Genomic DNA, 9,878 nt, shown 5'->3' on the forward strand with positions numbered 1-9,878 from the left:
ACAAGAGCCCACAGCTCAGAAATGAAGCATATATATTTCCAAGTATTTTAATTTTTCTGAAAAGTCACATAAGTACAATATTTCTCAACTTCAAAAGGCCAAACTAACCAGGTGGTAGTGAAACACTGTTCTCTAGTGAAGGCATTAAGCCTTTTGTCTGTGACAATCCTAAATAGAGAGCGCTGTTCACTCTTATTTTATTCCTACCATCCTAGCCTGGAACTAGGTCTACGTATATTTTGGTGGATATGTACTTTTTGCTTGTATTACAATGTGTACAGCCAACAACTATTTCTATACAGCACCTAAACTGAGTACCAAGAATCCTTGATGCTTTCAAAGAAACTGATATATAGAACTTTAGGAAATACAGAATGTCTAGCCAGAAAATCTCTGCATTTAACTAAAAGGAACATAAGAGTTCAGGATTTTCAGTTTTGACTGAAAGAATAGGGGAAAGAAAAAAATCTAAACTGGACATAGTCCACCATGAACCTGCTTTTCTGTTCAAAGCATTTTGTTAGAATCGTGCATAAATGGAACTGAAGCTATACATCTGCTTTTTCATCCACAATCTCAATTACCAACATAGAACCGAAGCAAACTTTGGAGATGACATAGTAATTGAGTTTTTCCAAGCTAATTAGGGGCTATGCCAAACAAGTAGACACCCAACAAATATACGTCGATTCCTCCTTTTATTCACCAACAGTGAAAAGAGTCAAACTAAGCTCTTTAAAATGTGTCTTCCCATTTTTTAGCTCTTGCAAATAACAGACACATTATAATGCCTGAGAGCTCAGATTCAGGAGAATATTTTGACAGAAGTCATGAATCTGAGAAATTCTATGCTCTAGTCCTGTCTGTTCGCATATGGAGAAAGCCGGGCCCAGAGGGGTGAAGCTCAGGGCCTGCATCCCACACAGCTTGGCAGTGGCAGAGCCAAGGCAAGAACTTAAATAATTTTACCTTCAGGCTCACGATCTTCCCACTGTGCCATGCTGCCTTCTCTTTACTGTGACAGGTGTGGCAGCCTTAACTACATTATCCCTCCCATACTACTCCAGTGACTTGCTGGTTTTCTATAAATGCTAAGTCATCTGAGGAATTAGTAAAGGGAATACCTCAATGATACACGGAGGCAGTGTATAATCATGCATCATGTTAACTGTGATTCTTTCAGAGTCCCGAACGATAGACCCTTGAATGAACCCACCAAGCTGACCACTGGTACCTGATCAGTTTACATTTGACACGCTTTTTGTAGCTGAGTACATGGTAAACATTTTTCTTTTTCTTTTCTAGCTTTGAGGTATAACTGACAAAAATTATATGTATTTAAGGTCTGCAACCTGATGTCTTGATATACATATACCTTGTGAAGTGATCTACATGGTAAACTTTTCATGCTGGCTTATAATTTTACAAGGTTCAATCACAAAGAAAATACCTTGTTTAGAAATAATACTGAATCTAAAATGACAGTGCTAGAGTAGCAGAAGAAAAACATTTTACCAGGCACATTCTCATGTATAAAAAGAGTTTATTTTTTCGCTTTGGAAGCTCAGTTATGCTTGTTTAGCATAACATGTTTATAGTGAGAGAGCAGTTAATATATTAGCATGTGTCATCCATTACATTCCTGACAGGAAATTGAGCACAGATAAATGGGACCTTAAGGAGCCGTCCAATTCCTGCATTTATACTTAGTCTGGGAGCCAGAGAAGAGGCAAAGCAATGCACATAAGTATAAATATGCATGACCAGTAGAGTGGTGATATTCAGATGACTTTCTGTCATCAACAAGCCAGTTGAACACACACAGACGTTAAAGACTTTTTTTGTTGTTTTTTTTAACATAGAAGTTTTTTTCCTCCAATGCATCTCTGCCATGTCTGGTTGTTTTCATTGGTTGAGTGGGCAGTTTTCTTAAGCTACTTTACATTCTGTATTAGTTTGCTAGGGTTTCCATAAAATACCACAAACTGGGTGGTTAAACAATAGGTGTTCGTTTTCTTGCGGTTCTGGAAGATAGAAGTCCTAGTTCAGCATGTCAGGAGGGCTAGTTCCTCCTGAGGGCTGTGAGGAGAGGATCTGTTTCATGCCTCTCCTAGCTTCAGAGAGCTTGCTGGTAATTTTTGCTGCTGCAAAACTCCGATCTTCTTCCTTACTGGGCATGGCCATGGAATGATATTCTGGCCAATGAGATGTGAGCAAAAGCACTGAGAGCAGGTTCTGGGCAATATCCTTAATGAAAGTTGCTTTCCCTCCACTTCCTCTGCCTCCCTTCCCTTCACCTGGAACATGGACATGGTATGAGCCCACTTCAACCTTACATATGAGGGAAACATCCTAGGGCAGTAATACTCAAACTTTATGCTTTCTGGATTCCTTTAAACTCTTAAAAATTGAGGACCTCAAAGAGCTTTAATTTATCTATTGATATTCATGATGCTTGATATGAAGTGAGAACATTTAAATATTTATTTTAAAGCAACCATGAATCCATTATATGTTAATGTAAACAAAAGTTTTAGTGGAAGATAACACATAAAACAATTCAGTGAAAAGTGTGGCATTGTTTTACATTTTTGTAAATCTCTTTAAAGTCTAACAATAGAAGACAGCTAGACTCTCAGTTCTGCATTTAGTTTGTTGTGGCATCACGTATCATGTAACCTGTGGAATACTTCACAGCATACCCATGAGAAAATGAAAATGACAGAAATGCCTTAATATTTTTATAAAAATAAGTTCTTTTGAAAATAAGATCACTGATAAAAGAAATCGAAGATGATGCAATCAGATGGAAAAATACCACATTCACAGACTGGAAGAATATTGTTAAATTGACCAGACTACCCAAGGCAAACTACAGATTCAATGCAATCCCTATCAAAATACCAATGGTGGCAGAGCCTCAAGATGGCAGAAGAGTAAGACGTGGAGATCACCTTCTTCCCCACAAATATATCAGAAATACATATACATGTGGAACAACTCCTACAGAACACCTACTGAATGCTGGCAGAAGACCTCAGACCTCCCAAAAGGCAAGAAACGCCCCCACGTACCTGGGTAGGGCAAAAGAAAAAAGAAAAAACAGAGACAAAAGAATACGGACGGGACCTACACCAGTGGGAGGGAGCTGTGAAGGAGGAAAGGTTTCCACACACTAGAAGCCCCTTCATGGGTGGAGACTGCGGGTGGCGGAGGGGGGGGAGCTTCGGAGCCTTGGAGGAGAGCACAGCAACAGGGGTGCAGAGGGCAAAGCGGAGAGATTCCCGCACAGAGGATCGGTGCCAACCAGCACTCACTAGCCCGAGAGGCTTGTCTGCTCACCCCAGGGGGTGGGTGGGGCTGGGAGCTGAGGCTCGGGCTTCGGTAGGATCTGAAGCACCTGCTCCTTTAACCCCGTCCTGTCTGAGCAAAGAACAGACATCCTCAGGCGACCTACACTCAGAGGCGGGGCCAAATCCAAAGCTGAAACCTGGGAGCTGTGCGAACAAAGAGAAAGGGAAATCTCTCCCAGCAGCTTCAGGAACAGTGGATTAAATCTCCACCATCAACTTGATGTACCCGGCATCTGTGGAATACCTGAATAGACAACAAATCATCCCAAATTGAGGAGGTGGACTTTGGGAGCAACGATATAAATATATTTTTTCCACTTTCTCTTTTTGTGAGTGTGTATGTGTATGCTTCTGTGTGTGATTTTTGTCTGTATAGCTTTGCTTTTACCATTTGTCCTAGGGTTCTGTCGGTCCATTTTTTTTTTTTTAAAGTATAGTTTTTAGCACTTGTTATCATTGCTGGATTTGTTTTTTGGTTTGGTTGCTCTCTTCTTTCTTTCTTTTTTGTTACTTAAAAAATATTTTTTATTTTAATAACTTTATTTTATTTTTACTTTATCTTCTTCCTTCCTTCTTTCGTTTCTCCCTTTTATTCTGAGCTGTATGGATGACAGGCTCTTCGTGCTCCAGCCACACATCAAGGCTGTGCCTCTGAGGTGGGAGAGCCAAGTTCAGGACACTGGTCCACAAGAGACCTTCCAGCTCCACATAATATCAAACGGCAAAAATCTCCCAGAGATCTCCATCTCAACGCCAAGACCCAGCTCCACTCAACGACCAGCAAGCTACAGTGGTGGACGCCCTATGCCAAACAACTAGCAAGACAGGAACACAACCCCATCCATTAGCAGAGAGGCTGCCTAAAACCGTTATAAGACCACAGACACCCCAAAACACACCACCAGACGTGGACCTGCCCACCAGAAAGACAAGATCCAGCCTCATCCATCAGAACACAGGCACCCGTCCCCTCCACCAGGAAGCCTACACAACCCACTGAACCAACCTTAGCCACTGGGGACAGACACCAAAAACAACGGGAACTACAAACCTGCAGCCTGCGAAATGGAGACCCCAAACACAGTAAGCTAAGCAAAATGTGAAGACAGAGAAACAAACAGAAGATGAAGAAGCAAGGCAAAAACGCACCAGACCTTACAAATGAAGAGGATATAGGCAGTCTACCTGAAAAAGAACTCAGAGTAATGACAGTAAAGATGATCCAAAATCTTGGAAATAGAATGGAGAAAATACAAGAAACGTTTAACAAGAACCCAGAACTAAAGAGCAAACAAACAGAGATGAACAACAGAGTAAATGAAATTAAAAATTCTCTAGAAGGGATCAATAGCAGAACAACTGAGGCAGAAGAACAGATAAGTGATCTGGAAGATAAAAGAGTAGAAACAACTACTGCAGAGCAGAATAAAGAAAAAAGAATGAAAAGAATTAAGGACAGTCTCAGAGACCTCTGGGACAACATTAAATGCACCAACATTCAAATTACAGGGGTCCCAGAAGAAGAAGAGAAAAAGAAAGAGACTGAGAAAATATTTGAAGAGATTATAGTTGAAAACTCCCCTAATAAGGGAAAGGAAATAGTCAATCCCATCCAGGAAGCACAGAGAGTCCCATGCAGGATAAATCCAAAGAGAAACACGCCAAGACACGTATTAATCAAACTATCAAAAATTAAATACAAAGAAAAAATATTAAAAGCAGCAAGGGTAAAACAACAAGTAACACACAAGAGAATCCCCATAAGGTTAACACCTGATCTTTCAGCAGAAACTCTGCAAGCCAGAAGGGAGTGGCAGGACATATTTAAAGTGATGAAGCAGAAAAAGCTAAAACCAAGATTACTCTACCCAGCAAGGATCTCATTCAGATTTGACAGAGAAATTAAAACCTTTACAGACAAACAAAAGCTAAGAGAATTCAGCACCATTACACCAGCTTTACAACAAATGCTAAAGGAACTTCTCTAGGCAAGAAACACAAGAGAAGGAAAAGACCTACAATAATAAACCCAAAAAATTAAGAAAATGGTAATAGGAACATACATATTGATAATTACCTTAAATGTAAATGGATTAAATGCTCCCACCAAAAGACACAGACTGGCTGAATGGATACAAAAACAAGACCCGTATATATATGCTGTCTACAAGAGATCCACCTCAGACCTAGGGACACATACAGACTGAAAGTGAGGGGATGGAAAAAGATATTCCATGCAAATGGAAATAAAAGAAAGCTGGGGTAGCAATTCTCATATTAGACAAAATACACTTTAAAACAAAGACTATTACAAGAGACAAAGAAGGACACTACATAATGATCAAGGGATCAATCCAAGAAGAAGATATAACAAATGTAAATATTTATGCACCCAACATAGGAGCACCTCAATACATAAGGCAAATACTAACAGCCATAAAAAGGGACATCGGCAGTAACACAATCATAGTAGGGGACTTTAACACCCCACTTTCACCAATGGACAGATCATCCAAAATGAAAATAAATAAGGAAACACAAGCTTTAAATGATACATTAAACAAGATGGACTTAATTGATATTTATAGGACATTCCATCCAAAAACAACAGAATACACATTCTTCTCAAGTGCTCATGGAACATTCTCGAGGATACATCATATCTTGGGTCACATATCAAGCCTTTGTCAATTTAAGAAAATGAAGAAAATGAAGGAAACGATAGCAAATATCAATAAAACTAACAGCTGGTTCTTTCAAAAGATAAACAAAACTGATAAACCACTAGCCAGACTCATCAAGAAAAAAAGGAAGGGCTTACCTGGTGGCACAGTGGTTGAGAGTCCGCCTGCCGATGCAGGGGACACGGGTCCGTGCCCCGGTCCAGGAAGATCCCACATGCCGCAGAGTGGCTAGGCCCATGAGCCATGGCCGCTGAGCCTGTGCGTCTGGGGCCTGTGCTCCGCAATGGGAGAGGCCACAACAGTGAGAGGCCCGTATACTGCCCCCCCCCCAAAAAAAAAAAGAAAAAAAGGGAGAACACTCAAGTCAATAGAATTAGAAATGAAAAAGGAGAAGTAACAACTGGCATTGCAAAAATACAAAGGAACACGAGAGATTACTACAAGCAACTATATGCCAACAAAATGGACAAACTGGAAGAAATGGACAAATTCTTAGAAATGCACAACCTGCCAAGACTGAACAGGGAAGAAACAGAAAATATGAACAGACCAATCACAAGCACTGAAATTGAAACTGCGGTTAAAAATCTTCCAACAAACAAAAGCGCAGGACCAGATGGCTTCACAGGCGAAGTCTACAAACATTTAGAGAAGAGCTAACACCTATCCTTCCCAAACTCTTCCAAAATATAGCAGAAGGTGGAACACTCTCAAAATCATTCTACGAGGCCACCATCACCCTGATACCAAAACCAGACAAAGATGTCACAAAGAAAGAAAACTATAGGCCAATATCACTGATGAACATAGTTGCAAAAATTCTCAAGAAAATACTAGCAAACAGAATCCAACAGCACATTAAAAGGATCATACACCATGATCAAGTGGGGTTTATCCCAGGAATGCAAGGGTTCTTCAATATATGCAAATCAATGTGATACACCATATAACAAACTAAAGAAGAAAAACCATATGATCATCTCAACAGATGCAGAGAAAGCTTCTGACAAAATTCAACACCCATTTATGATAAAAACCCTCCAGAAAGTAGGCATAGAGAGAAGTTTCCTCAACATAATAAAGGCCATATATGACAAACCCACAGCCAACATTGTCCTCAATGGTGAAAACCTGAAACCATTTCCACTAAGATCAGGAACAAGACAAGGTTGCCCACTCTCACCACTATTATTCAACATAATTTTTGAAGTTTTAGCCACAGCAATCAGAGAAGAAAAAGAAATAAAAGGAATCCAAATCGGAAAAGAAGAAGTAAAGCTGTCACTGTTTGCAGATGACATGATACTATACATAGAGAATCCTAAAGCTGCTACCAGAAAACTACTAGAGCTAATCCATGAATTTGGTAAAGTAGCAGGATACAAAATTAATGCACAGAAATCTCTTGCATTCCTATACACTAATGATGAAAAATCTGAAAGTGAAATTAAGAAAACATTCTCATTTACCATTGCAACAAAAAGAATAAAATATCTAGGAATAAACCTACCTAAAGAGACAAAAGACCTGTATGCAGAAAATTATAAGACACTGATGAAAGAAATTAAAGATGATATAAACAGATGGAGAGATATACCATGTTCTTGGATTGGAAGAATCAACATTGTGAAAATGACTATATGACCCAAAGCAATCTACAGATTCAATGCAATCCCTATCAAACTACCACTGGCATTTTTCACAGAACTAGAACAAAGAATTTCACAGTTTGTATGGAAACACAAAGGACTCCGGATAGCCAAAGCAGTCTTGAGAAGGAAACATGGAGCTGGAGGAATCACGCTCCCTGACTTCAGACTATACTACAAAGCTACAGTTATCAAGACAGTATGGTACTGGCACAAACACAGAAATATAGATCAATGGAACAGGACAGAAAGCCCAGAGATAAACCCACACACATATGGTCACTTTATCTTTGATAAAGGAGGCAACAATATACAGTGGAGAAAAGACAGCCTCTTCAATAAGTGGTTCTGGGAAAACTGGACAGCTACATGTAAAAGAATGAAATTAGAACACTCCCTAACACCATACACAAAAATAAACTCAAAATGGATTAAAGACCTAAATGTAAGGCCAGACACTATCAAACTCTTAGAGGAAAACATAGGCAGAACACTCTATGACATAAATCACAGCAAGATCCCTTTGGACCCACCTCCTAGAGAAATGGAAATAAAAACAAGAATAAACAAATGGGACCTAATGAAACTTCAAAGCTTTTGCACAGCAAACCATAAACAAGATGAGAAGACAACCCTCAGAACGGGAGAAAATATTTGCAAATGAAGCAACTGACAAAGGATTAATCTCCAAAATTCAAAAGCAGCTCATGCAGCTCAATATCAAAAAAGAAACAACCCAATCCAAAAATGGGCAGAAGGCCTAAATAGACATTTCTCCAAAGAAGATATACAGATTGCCAGCAAACACATGAAAGAATGCTCAACATCATTAATCATTACAGAAATGCAAATCAAAACTACAATGAGATACCATCTCCCACTGGTCAGAATGGCCATCATAAAAAATGTACAAACAATAATTGCTGGAGCGGGTGTGGAGAAAAGGCAACCCTATTGCACTGTTGGTGGGAATGTAAACTGACACAGCCACTATGGAGAACTGTATGGAGGTTCCTTAAAAAACTAAAAATAGAACTACCACACGACCCAGCAATCCCATTACTGGGTTATATACCCTGAGAAAACCATAATTCAAAAAGAGTCATGTGCCAAAATGTTCATTGCAGCTCTATTTACAATAGCCAGGACATGGAAGCAACCTAAATGTCCATCAACAGATGAATGGATATAGAAGATGTGTCACATATATACAATAGAATATTACTCAGCCATAAAAAGAAACGAAACTGAGTTATTTGTAGTGAGGTGGATGGACCTAGAGTCTGTCTTACAGAGTGAAGTAAGTCAGAAAGAGAAAGACAAATACTGTATGCTGACACATATATATGGAATGTTAAAAAAAAAAAAAAAAGGTCATGAAGAACCTAGTGGCAAGACGGCAATAAAGATGCAAACCTACTAGAGAATGGACTTGAGGGTACAGGGAGGGGGAAGGGTAAGCTGGGACAAAGTGAGAGAGTGGCATGGACATACATACACTACCAAATGTAAAATAGATAGCTAGTGGGAAGCAGCCGCATAGCACAGGGAGATCAGCTCAGTGCTCTGTGACCACCTAGAGGGGTGGGATAGGGAGGGTTGGAGGGAGGGAGACGCAAGAGGGAAGAGATATGGGGATATATGTATAACTGATTCACTTTGTTATAAAGCAGAAACTAACACACCATTGTAAAGAAATTATACTCAATAAAGATGTTTAAAAAAAATACCAATGGCATTTTTCATAGATCTAGAACAAATAATTCTAAAATTTGTACAGAAACAAAAAAGACTCCTAATAGCCAAAGAAATCTTGAGAAAGAAGAACAGAGTGGAGGAATCATGCTCCTTGACTTCAGACCATATTACAAACCTACAAAAATTAAAATAGTGTGCTACTGGCACAAAACCACATGGATCAATGGAACAGAATAAAGAGTCCAGAAACAAACCCACACACCTATAGTTAATTGATCTTAGACAAAGGAGGCAAGAATACATAATGGGGAAAAGACAGTCTCTTCAATAAGTAGTCTTGGTAAAACAGGACAGCTACATGTAAAAGAAAGAAATTAGAACGTTTTCTCACACCATATACAAAAATATACTCAAGAGGGATTGAAGACCTAAATGTAAGACCAGACACCATAAAACTCCTAGAAGAGAACATAGGCAAAACACTCTGACATAAA

General features: G+C 39.3%; 1 pseudogene; it reads left to right on the forward strand.

Moving 5' to 3' along the window:
• LOC149748577 (lathosterol oxidase pseudogene) overlaps positions 1-7,379 on the forward strand; it is a 33,884-nt pseudogene extending 26,505 nt beyond the window's left edge.
• Positions 7,380-9,878: the final 2,499 nt, after the last annotated feature.

The sequence above is a fragment of the Delphinapterus leucas genome, chromosome 8, assembly GCF_059928025.1.
Source record: "Delphinapterus leucas isolate spDelLeu-1000000601 "Yukka" chromosome 8, BTC_Dleu_Yukka2, whole genome shotgun sequence".
Lineage (NCBI taxonomy): Eukaryota > Metazoa > Chordata > Mammalia > Artiodactyla > Monodontidae > Delphinapterus > Delphinapterus leucas.